This window comes from Hibiscus syriacus, unplaced genomic scaffold (assembly GCF_006381635.1).
Source record: "Hibiscus syriacus cultivar Baekdansim isolate YM2019G1 unplaced genomic scaffold, ASM638163v2 tig00116975_pilon, whole genome shotgun sequence".
NCBI lineage: Eukaryota > Viridiplantae > Streptophyta > Magnoliopsida > Malvales > Malvaceae > Hibiscus > Hibiscus syriacus.
The window spans coordinates 409,825-422,842 of record NW_024063499.1 but is presented as its reverse complement, the minus strand read 5'-3'; the positions used below and the strand labels follow the sequence as shown (position 1 = coordinate 422,842).

At 39.3% G+C, this 13,018-nt stretch overlaps 1 pseudogene; it reads left to right on the top strand.

Annotated features, from left to right (window-relative positions):
- The first annotated feature begins 10,555 nt into the window (after nucleotides 1–10,555).
- LOC120192422 lies at nucleotides 10,556–11,895 on the top strand (annotated as a pseudogene).
- The last annotated feature ends 1,123 nt before the right edge of the window (nucleotides 11,896–13,018 follow it).

Genomic DNA, 13,018 nt, shown 5'->3' with positions numbered 1-13,018 from the left:
CAATCATGTCGTCGACATAAACCTCGATTTCTTTGTGCATCATGTCGTGGAACAGGGTCACCATAGCTCTCTGATATGTTGCCCCAGCATTCTTTAATCCGAAAGGCATCACTTTGTAACAGAAAGTTCCCCACATTGTGACGAAAGTGGTCTTTTCCATGTCTTCGGGATGCATCTTGATCTGATTGTACCCCGAAAATCCATCCATGAATGAAAAGTAGGCGTTCCCGGCCGTATTGTCCACCAGAGTGTCTATGTGTGGCAGAGGAAAGTTGTCCTTGGGACTGGCCTTATTAAGGTCCCGGTAATCGACACACATGCGTACTTTCCCGTCCTTCTTCGGCACAGGCACTATGTTGGCCACCCATTCAGGGTATTTGGCTACTTGGAGAAAACCGGCATCAAATTGCTTCTTGACTTCTTCCTTGATCTTAAGGAGCATTTCTGGTTGCATTCTTCTCAGTTTTTGCTGCACTGGTTTGAATTCTGGTTTGATTGGCAGTTTATGAACTACCATATCTGTGTCTAGTCCCGGCATGTCTTGATACGACCAAGCAAACACATCTTCGTACTCCTGAAGTAAGGCTATCAGGTTTTTTCTTGCTTCAGTCGAAAGAGTTGTACCGATTTTAACCTCCTTTCGATCTTCCTCAGTGCCCAAATTTAAGATTTCGATCGCCTCCTCATGTGGCAGTATTTGCTTTTCTTCTTTTTCTATCATTCTTAACAATTCGGTAGGCAAGTTGTACTCTTCTTCATTATCGCATTCTTCAAATTCCCCAAGACAAATGGTTGATTCAAAATCCACCTCCGGATCAGGGTCATTAGTGCCCACATTATCGTTATCTGGGAACCTGAAAGGAAGAAGATGTGTATGTGTGAGAGGATAATATCCCACACGGAATGGTCAAGAACTAACTTTGAGAGTAACTGGAAATGAAGTACTGGAATGAGGGAGATAGATAATAAATAAAAGAAAAATTTGTTTGCCATGGAAAAGAAAAAAAATGCATCCTTTATTAAACTTAAACAAAATATTTATTCACCCTTACAAAAGATCACCTATTGCCCCGGGTATAGGCAAATAGGGATAGTTCGAATATTACTCTGAAAGATTCTTGTAAACCACAGGTAGTTCTTCCACCGACCAACTGCTAGGCACGAACCCATGTGGCAGAAGGCATATCCCAGATCTATCTCCGTTGTCAACATCTTCTGTGGTCACGGCATTAACGTTCAGATCTTCCAGAGCCGTTTCTAACTCGGATGTGGTGGTCTTAAACACATAACCACCTGACTTGAATGTTCTGAAAAGCGGCGGGAATGTCATAGGCTTCCATTGGAGTTCGTTTCCAGTCAATCTAGCTAACCTTCTCTCCCGGTTCTTCTGGATCTCCTTTCTCTTTTCATGATAACAGGGCTGAAAACCGAGCCCAAATTGGTCTAATTTTGGGATAGGACGTACAGGGTTGATCATTCCTTGCAAATATTTTCCAAAACCTCTCCCGGTTCTTGCGCCTCGGCCTAGGGTTTGCTTGATCTCCATCCTTGTGCATTTGGAGAGTCGAGGTCTTGGGATTCTTTTTCCTTCTGCCACGAATGTGGCATTCACAAATTCCAGGGAACGGAACGAACATTCTACCGCTTCCTCGCCTACTTCGATGTATGGAGCCTCTGTGGTCACGCTTGCTACGATATCTTCCTCAGCGTTGACAATTACTAAGGCCCCATCAATGACAAATTTAACTTTCTGGTGCAACGTGGAGGGTACTGCACCTGCTTGATGAATCCACGGCCTTCCCAAAAGACAGCTATAGGACGGCATGATATCCATCACAAGGAACTCAACATCATAGGTGGCTGGTCCGATGGTCAATGGTACCTCAATCTTTCCAATTACCTCTCTTTTGGTCCCATCAAATGCTCGGACCACATTCTGACAAGTCCTCATATGAGAGGTATCTACTGGTAGCCTCTTCAATGTAATCGAAGGCATCACGTTCAGGGCTGAACCATTATCGATTAAGACACTTGGTAAAGCGTGCCCCTTACAGTAGGTAGTAATATGTAACGCCTTCGTTCGGCCTCTTCCTCCGGATGGAATCTCATCATCTGAAAACGAGATGAGATTATCAGCTTGAATATTGTTCACCAGTCGATCCATCTTGCTGACTGGTATGTCTTGTGGCACGAACGTTTGATTAAGGACATTCAACAACGCTTCTCGGTGTGCTTCCGAGCTTAAAAATAGTGCTAGCATTGAAGTACGTGTAGGTAAGTTGTGGAGCTGTTCTACAATGTTGTACTCGCTGTGCTTCAAGATCTTGAGGAACTCTTTAGCTTCTTCCTCCTTTATAGGTTCATTGACGACTAGCACATCTTCTTTGAATGGCTCCAGTGGTCTTTGCCCCACTTTACTATTACCTCCTCCGGAAGTGCTCACCTGACACTCGTACTTCCATGGCACTTGCCGATTGTCCTTATATTGAAAAGGCCGCGGTGCGGAGATTACCACCTTGGCTGGTGTTGTCACTGTCATGCTTGCCTTAGGGGTAATTATCAAAGGACTACCCCTACCAAATTTTCTATCTGATGATTCTCCGGTGGCACAAACATCTGCTTCCCAAGAATCTTGAATTTCTTCGTAAAATTCCAACTCCTTTCGATCCATCATGTGCTGGACTAACAATTTGAACTCTGGGCAATCTTGCACTTTATGCCCTTCTTTGTTGTGGTAACAACAATGGTTACCATCTTCATTTTCTGTCGTATCTGGGTATTGTGCAAGAAGCTCTGCCTTCACCATTTGGCTCCATACCCAAGCCAAAGGAGACTTGATCTCTGAAATACTTGATTTAATTCTCCTTCCCCTTTCAGTAGTAATGGCATTGATTCCTGTCTCCTGATGATTGGGCAAGGGATTCTGAGCGACGTTTGGTGCTCCGGAGTTGAAAGTGATCCAATTCTTGTTTCTCATTCTTTGCACAAGTCTCTTGAATGCAAGACAACTTTCAATCGAATGCCCCTGCACACCGCCATGGTATTCGCAGTGAGCGCTCTCGTCATACCATTCGGTAAGGGGGATTTATTGGATTCATAGGATAAGGCGACACTGCATGAGTGTCGAAGAGCTGTTGGTATAATTCTTTATACGTCATGGGAATGGGGTCAAACTGTTCCCTTTCCCTTTCTCTTCTTGGTTCTCTCTGGTTCTGTCTAGAAGTACCGGATGGTACAGCTGCTGTGGAATTTGAGCTTGAGATCGTAACCCCCTTGTTGACGTTGTAGGTGTTCACATTGTTGATCTCTCGCTCCTTGTTTTTCGTGGAAGGCTTTTTACTGGAGTCTCCTCCCTCAATCTTTCCTTGTTTAATGGCCAACTCGATCATTTCACCGGCCATGACTAAATCTGAAAAACTCCCCGACGTGATTGCTACCAAATGCCCGAAGTAAGGTGCCTTCAGGGTCTGTACAAACAACTTTCTAGTTTCCTTTTCATCCAAAGGTGGATGAACTTGCACAGATAAATCCCTCCATCTCTGTGCGTACTGTCGGAAACTCTCGTTGTGTTTCTTCTCTAGGCTTTGTAACATGACCCGGTCTGGTCTCATATCGTTGATATGCTTATACTGCTCCAAGAAAGACTTGGCTAAGTCTTTCCACGTCTTGATATGAGTTCGGCTAAGCTGGTTGTACCACCGAATAGCTGAACCGGACAGGCTCTCCTGAAAACAATGGATCAGGAGTTGGTCATTCCCGCCATATCCTGTCATCTTTCGACAGAACATAGTGATATGGGCTGAAGGGCAACTGTTCCCGTCGAACTTCTCAAACTCAGGAATTTTAAACTTTGGTGGAAGCACCAAGTCTGGAACTAGGCTTAGCTCCATTGCGTCCACTCCATAATAATCATGGTTTCCCTGGACCATCTTTATTTGATCTTCTAATATTTTTATCTTTTCTTCCATCTTTTTGGCTTTATCTTCCTCGTCAAAGTCTGGGACATTATAATTATCCGGATGATCATCAGGGATGATTGTAGAAGTTGGTATCTTCACAGCAGGTGCAACTTTCGCTTTGGTAGCGAATGAGTCCCCGGGTAGTGCTGCTTTCCCTTTAGTAGCAGATGCGTCCCCGGGTAATATTCCGGGTGAGAGAACCACTTGCGGGGTTGGTGGTATGGCTACCCCCTCGGAAGAGATGCCCCCTGATGCACTAGCTTGCTGTAGACCCGATAACTTGGCTACGATTTGGTCGACCAAGGACTCCTGATTTTTCTTGATGGATTCAAGAGTACTTTCACTGTTCTGAGCCATCTTATCTTCTAGTTCCTTTTGAAGTCTTGCCATGTGCTCTTCGATCTTTTCCATCCTGGCTTCCATTTGTCTCTTTTTGCTCGAGTGTGTGCGGGTGATGTGTATCTGACGCTTGTGGTGGTAAGCTCGGTGTCTGAGACATGTTCTGTTAGTTAATACGAATGTAAAAACATGGAAAAAACATAAAATAAACAAACATGAAATATAAAATGCAAGAAATGCAATGCATGATGTATGCAATTGGAGGCATTGATCCAGAAAAGTGTTCATTATTATAAATAACCCTTGTTCAGACAAAAATGTCTTATCTTTTAAGAGACATAAAAACAGATTAAAGGTACATTTGGACTAAATCCTCTAGACCCCGAACAGTTTCCAGTAGGTTGACAAGTCTTCTGCCTTCATCTGTCACCGGTTGAATGCCTTGTCGAACCACACCTGCTTCCCTTGCTAGGCCGTGAAGATGACGGGCTGCTTTTTGCACTTGATCTAGGAAATCTCGGATGGTTGCGTCTCGGGCCCTCACCCTTCGCTGTGCTTGTTCCCAACGAAAACGCCATTGTAATCCTCCGTCGAAAGGCACTATCTGAAGCTCGTTTGCTTGCCTCTTGAACCCATCTATAATAGCTTCGAACTCAGCTATTGTCTTGCCATCTTTCTCATGTTGTTTTTCTAAGTCAGCTACCCGAACTCTCAAGCGCTGGTTCTGATATTGACTATCTGCCAAGCGTCTTTGGGCAGTCTTCATCTGTTCCTTCCAAGCTTTCTCATCAGGCCCCTCAAACTTCCTTTTCAGGCTATGAGCTTCGTCTTTCCAGTATTCAGAGGTTACCTTCAACTTGGAATTATCCTTGACCTTATCCTGATACCCTTTTCTCAAGTCTTCAAGCTCAAAACGGACTCTTTTTTGTTCTTTTTCCAATTTTTCTGCCCGATCTTTCTGAGAGTCAGCATCAAGCTTCCACTGATAACGTTCAGCTTCAAGTTCCTTTATTCTTTGTTTCAGCTCATTATTCACGGCTTCAAACTCGGTCTTGGCTATCTCGAGTTCAGAAGGGACATGCATGAGGTGTTCTTCCATGGTCCGGGTGTCATCACGGTCTGGCACAGGGATGTTGTCATTCTTTCTTGACCTTCGCCACTCCACATAATCCGGAGTGAGCATGCTTCTGGCAGCTACAACATCCATCCGGAATACTTTCCTCCACGAATCGGCTGCTTCTTTGATCATCTTCTTATAGCTGTCGCCGTGATACTCAAACTCTGACCTAGCTAACCCGCATGTTACTGGGACAAACTGACGTGCTCCATACTGTCTAAGTGCTAATAGCGGAGCATACCCGACTGCTCCCCAAAGTCCAAGTAAGGTCACAGTGTCGGAGTCACCACACCGAAAAAGAACATCACTGAGGAATAACCAAGGGGCTCTCCAAACAATATCTCGGTCTTGAAGATGCGTAAAGACCTTCATCCATTTTTCTTTCGAGGTGCCTTCATGCCATTTTAAGGTAATAAATTCACCTAGAGGTGAATAGGTGGTGCTGAAACGGCGGTAGGCAACTCCGTTAGTCTTCCAGAAGTGGCTGTGAATCCAGACCTGAAGGAGCTGAATACACCCGGTAAATCTTCCTCCGCCAGTTCTTCGGCAATGGTTGAGCGATCGAAAGGTCTCGGCCAAGATGGCCGGTGCTGGGTTAACTCGTTTAGAAAGTTGCTCAAATAGTTCCACCACGGCAACGTCAATGCACCCCAAAGCTTTCGGAAAGATAATCAAACCGTACAGACCCAGTGCAAAAAGGTCTATGGTCTTCCACTCATCAGGGTGGTTTTTCATTAGTTGTTTTATGTGGATCCATTCAATTCCTTCTCCACTGCCTCTACGCTGAGTCCGATCGATTACCCATTTCTCATCTACTCCTGCAACTTTGGCCAGTGCATTCTTGAAGGGCTGGCTTTTGATGTGTTTAATGTAGGCTCGCTCAAGCTTGATGCTTTCACAATGCAGCAGTGTGGTGTATTCTTCGATGGTAGGCACCATGTCCTCTTGGTTAAAAGTGAAGCAACTATATCCCGGGTTCCAGAATTGAATTAATGCTCGGAGTAAGGGCTCATCAGTCTTGACATGGAGCAAGAGGGCGATATCACCATATCGTTGGCTGAACTTCTGCTTTCTGTCATTCTTCCAACTGTCCCAAATGTTTCGCAGCTCCTGGACATTATTCTGTTTCAGGCTGACAGCGGCATAACTAACCAGTTCTGACACATAGTTTCCCTGAAGACTGTCTCCCTTCTCTTTCTGAGCCTTCTCGGACCATAGTCGTGCCTCAGCGTTTTCAATCTCTTGTATTACAACACCTTTGTCCATTAACTCGAATTATTTTGTGTATAACAAACGTTTTTTAGGGATCAATAGCCTCTTGTAACGATGCAAATGCTAGAAAACAAACACAAAGGCAAAAACGTTAGTAAAATAGAAATAGATAAAAATAAATAAAAATAAATGGTAAATGAAAAAAAACATAAAAAAAAAGGTTAGGAAAGAAATGTCCTAGGTTTTGGAATGGGGTTTTGGGGTAGGCTCTATTTATTCAAAGCCTCCCTGTTTGGGTTCTAAAAAACGGTACTCGAGTTCTCCTTGCTGGCGCCCCCTTGGACCGACCAGACCCTTAGTCCGAAACTCATCACAGGCTTGTGTGGACTAAGTTAAACTCGAGAGGACACATTCCCTTATGCCCATACGGAGAATAAATTCACACGAAGGCATAAGGTATATGAATCCCGAAGGCTACTTGCTAGGCCCATACGGTGAATAAATTCACACGAAGGCGTCGCTTTCACCCCCACTTAAAACGGGTTCGGAGCTCGGGTTTAGAGCCTTAGATGAAAAATGTTTAGAAAGCTGAAATCATGAGAAAACGATTAGTACAACTATTTACTCGAAAAATATAATCAAAAGTAAGCAATAAGGATCGAAATTTTACCTTAAAATTTAAACTTACCCTTTTCGTTAAAAAGACAACTGGAAATTACCTTAGCCTGACCCACTTACCTGTGTCCCCAGCGGAGTCGCCAAGCTGTCGTAACCGTCTTTCGGTTGGGCCCCGGAATTGGGCTTCGACTTAAAAAATATGGATTGGAGTCGCCACCGATTATTTATTTAAAATAAATAGGTTAATCGGATACCTTATACCTTACCTGATCTGCGTCTTACCAAAGATATGTCGGATTCGGGAGTCGGTTACAGCTAAGGAAGGATTAGCACCCTTGAACTGCCCTTTCGGTACTATATAATTTCCAGTTGTCTTTAATTAAGAAAGTTTTAAATTTAAATTAAAATGTAAAATGACGATCCAAATTACTTACCTTAGATTGCTTAAATTGTACCCTTAGAAAATCAAGACACATATTAGATAAAGAATGCAAATAAAAACACCTAAGGTAAAATGGAAAACAAATAAGATGAGGAAAATACAGAGTATAAAAATAATGTATATGGTGGTAATAATGATAAAGATATAAACAATGGGAAAAATAAAAAGATATATATAATAGTAATAAATAAATAAAACTACAAACTAAAATAAATCACCATAATCAAATATGTACATGTAAAATAATAATAAAAAAATAATGAAAATAAAATAAGAAAATATATATATATAACAATAATAGAAAAAAAAATTGTAACATAATAGCGTATAAAGTAAAACACATAAAGTTAATACAAACATATAATAACATTAATACCATTTATATAATAGCTAAATATAAGAGGGAGGAAAAAATATAATAATAATAGAAAAAAATAAATAATGTAAATAATATAATAATAAAGAAGTAAAAAAATAGGGTAAAATACAAAATGTGTACATATATACATATATATATATATATATATAATATAACACATAAATGAAATAATACTATACTAATAATAAATGTATACGAATGTATAAAAAACTAATAATAGTATAAAATATATATAAATATTATAATGTAATATAAAAAGATAATTAAAACTAATGTAAATAAATATAATAATAAAGAAGTAAACAAATAGGGTAAAATACAAAATGTGTACATATATACATATATATATAATATAACATATAAGTGAAATAATACTATTCTAATAATACATATATACGAGTGTATAAAAAAAAACTAATAAGGATATAAAATATATACAAATATTATAATGTAATATAGAAAGATAATTAAAATTAAAATCCAGAGAAAGGATTAAAATGAAAGAACTGCAGGCTAGAGGTCAAAATTCCAAAGCAATATGAAGGGTTAATTTCGATTTGAGGGGGGGAAAACGGCTCTTTTCGAGGTAACAGGGATCAAAAGGGTAGTTTACCCTATTTTAGATAGAAACACGCGGATGGTTTAAATTCAGTTTGGGGATGAAAATGGAAGGATTTAAAATAAAAGGACTAAAACTGAGATTGCTCCCATTTTGCGTGAAAGCACGTGGATCCGGTCATGGTCCACGTGGGTCGAATGGGCTTAATATATGACTCAAAAAAAAAACCAATTTCAGTTTCATTCCTTCCTTCAGAAATCAAAAAAAAAAAAACCCTTGTCTCCTTCTCTCCTTTCTATATCGCCATTGTTCTTCAGCCATGAAGAACATGGGCCAAGTTTTCCAGAATCCGGCCTTTGGCCTCCGAGCGCCGCCTCGCCGCCGCCGTTGGACGGCGACGGCCGCCGTTCATCGGCGGCAAAAAAACTTATTTTTTACAGTTCGAAAGCCCCTTATCCACACTTCTCAAAAATAAAAAAAAATCCAACAAATGACGAGCCTCAGGGAGTAGATCTAGCTTCAAAGTTTTGAAACTCTCTCCTCGTTCATCGGCTGAAAACGTTTTTCTTTTTTCTTGGTCGTCTTTCGAATCAAAACACAGTACAAGGTCTAGAAATCAACATGCAAAGGCAACAAAAACGGATGGACAAAGGTAAAAACACTGCTACCTTTTTATTTCCTTTCGAACGATTACAAGAACTCTGGTTTGCTTCGTGGATTTTTGAGTTTTTTTTGTCTAAGGCTCTCTGGTATTATCTTCTGGAAAAAAAAAATCCTTCTCAAAAAATACAAATGTTTCTTGCTATTTTCTCTGAGATTTTCGTGTGATTCCTTTTTTGCTTTTTTTCCCTCTCCCTGTAATGCCTACATCGTCTGATATTTATACACAAAAAAATGACATCTTTGTGTCCTAATCAAACTCTACTCCTTTTGTTTGTTGGTGATGGAATCCTACTAAAACACGTTCATTGGTGTTGTTGATGTTGGCTCCGTGAAATGAGGGAGGCGTTATCTTAGGCGAAGGAAGCTTGCGGCGCTGGCTTGGACGAGGTGGGGTTAGGGTTTCTGGCAACCCTGAGTCTGCACGGGTTAAGCTTGGAAGCTGTTGCTGGGCCGCCCACGTGAATTTGGGTCTGCCAAACGGACTGCTGGGATGTTGATGTATTGAGCCTGTAAATGTCAAAATATATATATTCAGTAATAAATAATAATATTACATATATAATATATATAATATGTATATATGTATGTTCCGGTCAAAAAAGTGTGTCTACAATAAGTGAAACAAATCAAGTAACGTCGATGATTAAGGTAATTATTATCCTTCAAAATTTCACAATTATCGTATAATTAAATCTATATTAGTAAAAAAGTAATAGGTCCCACCCAGGAATTGTGGATAAGGGTGAGACAGAGAGCGTGGTACACATGGGAAGAAGCAGGTCTTCGATAGACATCCTTCTCCGACCATAGTACGGGGACACCTCTTCAAGGTGTCGTCATCCTCCTCCACGTGGCCTTTCACTTCACCAATAATCCACCCATTTCTTATTATTATTTTGGTGGGCCTGGGGTTTCTTCTCTTAATTACTTTCCTCACCAAATACCTTATCCAATTGTACTTTTTTTTTCTTTAAAAATAAAGTTTTGTTAAGTATTTTTTATATTTTAATTCATAAATTATTATTAAATAGAGCAACTCAATTTAATTATTTATAAATACATAAAATTGTAATAATTTATAAATATATCTTACAAATTTATTTTTGTGACTGTTTTATAAAGACAATTCAATAATCAAATATATTTTTATTTAAATAATAAATAACAAAGAAATATCCAAAGAAAATGACATATAAAGCCTTCATATCTGCTCTTGTTTCCATTCTCTCTTTCATTTATTATATTTTGTTTCTTTTTCGGTGGCTTCGGTAGTTTTGTTGTGTTTTAAGGAAGAAATATTTCTGGGATCATTCGTTTTCTCTTTGTTTTCACTGATTTTTTGAGTAGCCAAAGGTACTCTGCACAAGAAGGGATTTTATGCCGGTTGCATTCGGCAACGGTGATGGAGTGCGCCAGTGTTACTTTCAGATATGATGAATCCACGCCGCTGAAAGAAAGGAAAGAGGAGGCGGAAGATGATTGGAGGAGTTCTTCGTCTACGACGACCTCGTCTTCGATCGGGAGGAACAGTGATGAGGTGTCCGGAAGATCATCGGACGGTGGAGATTGCGACGAAAATGAGGTTCAAAGCCATTACAAATGTAGTTTGAACATGATGGATTCGCTCCAACAGGTTTTGCCGATGAGGTTCGTTCGCATCTCCTCTCCATTTTTTAATCAAAAAAAGCAATTGTTTTTTTTTGAGTAATGGTGTAGATCTGTGTCATATCAATTAGTGAAAAAAATTGGAACTGGATCGGATAGTAATAATTTGTCATAATTATTGAATTTCACGAAAAAGAAAATGAGTGAGATTATAAGTAAGATGGATTAGAGTTTCGAATGAAAATTTTAATTTAAACCTTTTAAATACTTTGAAGTTATAAATTACAGTTCTTAATTATAAAACAATGAAAAATTATTAACTATCGGTTCATAAAAAGGATGATGAGTTCAATCCTTTAATTAAGATTGAAAATTGGAATCCTTACGTTTTTAAATAGAAAAAAATAGACTGAGAACAAGGTTCACATAATAGATATTAATTGTAATGGTCAATCTGGGTATTACAGAAGAGGCATCTCGAGTTTCTACAGTGGCAAATCCAAGTCATTCACAAGTTTAGCCGATGCTTCCTCAGCAACGTCCATTAAAGAAATGGCAAAGCCTGAAAACGCTTATACAAGGAGGAGGAGAAATCTTTTAGCAATCAACCACTTATGGGACAAAAGCAGGAACAATAAAACCGATCAGATCGAGCACAAGCACATTGGCTCTAGCCGTTGCAATAAGTAGCTCCGAAAGCATCTCCGGTACAAGTGACGACTCCACTTCAGCATCGAGCCCTCGACTTCCTCCCTTGCACCCACAAACCCAAACATCTTTCAATAAAAACAATACCCCATCGTCACCACCATCGTCTTTGAATGGCCGGAATCCCTCTAATTGGCGGTCCTTCTCGCTGGCTGATGCCCGGGCTTATAGTACAGTTATAGGAAGCTCGAATACAGATTGTGCTTCATTCCATGGTGAAAACTAACTCTTGAGAAACATACTTGACAATAATTTGTTATGGAGTTAACACGTAGTTTGATGTTTATGCTCAAAGGGGATTTAGGTGCATGTTTTATGCCTGGTTATAAGTGACCATTCAGCTCAGTTGATAGAGTACAAGGTTCTTAACTTTGAGGTCATGGGATCTCGAGTCCCATGGAAGGCATTTCATAATTTAGAGGTCTCCTACGAAAGTTGCTCTTAACCTAGTGTTGGGGGCAACCTATTATCTTATTTTTCCTTATCCTATTAGAACAAGAGAGAGTCATTTTTTTTTATGCCTTGTTATAGTCTAAAGGAAAATATTGCCCCAAGCTTTTGTCTATCAAATAACGATTCCCAGCAAATTTTAAACATCAATACACAAAACTCGCACCTCACGAAGCCTAAAAAATGAGAATAAAGAATCATTGTGTTTAACTAAGATGTATTAGTCTTGATCAGCTAAAGATAATTACTAACAACATAAAACAGGGAAAAATCAAAGCTGAATCGTTAATTAACGCGAAATAGATAACCATATTTGAAGGGTTCAAATGAATAAAGCACTGCTGGAAAGAGGAAGAAAAATAAAGGGTACTAAGGTTTGAATAAGTTTCTCTTTTTAATATTGAAATTTAAAAATCTATATTACGGTGACTAATCTTACTGATTATAAGCGTAGTTGATATTATGACAGCAAAAAGCAAAGAATTGTTTTTGAAGAATTTGAAGGTGTTGTATTAGTGCGATTATTAGTTTTTCAATGCACTGACACAGAGAACCAAAATTGAAGCTTTTACAGGGCCATATAAGCTACAAGGTTGACCTCCAACAACAAAATCTTCAAAAGAAATATATACATTGTGGTATTTCAGACATCACTCACTATGTGATAGGGATACGAAAGTTTGAGTTATTTTAAACATCTTTATGATAGATTTGAATAATTTCAGATGCGTCAAAGAAAAACACCAAATAAAAAGGAAAATAATTAAGATAAGATAGCGAAGAGAATGATGATCAAGTTTAGACATATTACATATATCTCCTAAACCCTGTAAATTAATTTTGAAAATTATTTTTAAAACATATAATTTATGTATGTAATTTATTTTCCGAAGTACATTTTCAATAAAACAAACAAACCAAACCATATCATTCGTGTTGTACCATAACAACTTACCAAAGTTGTTTA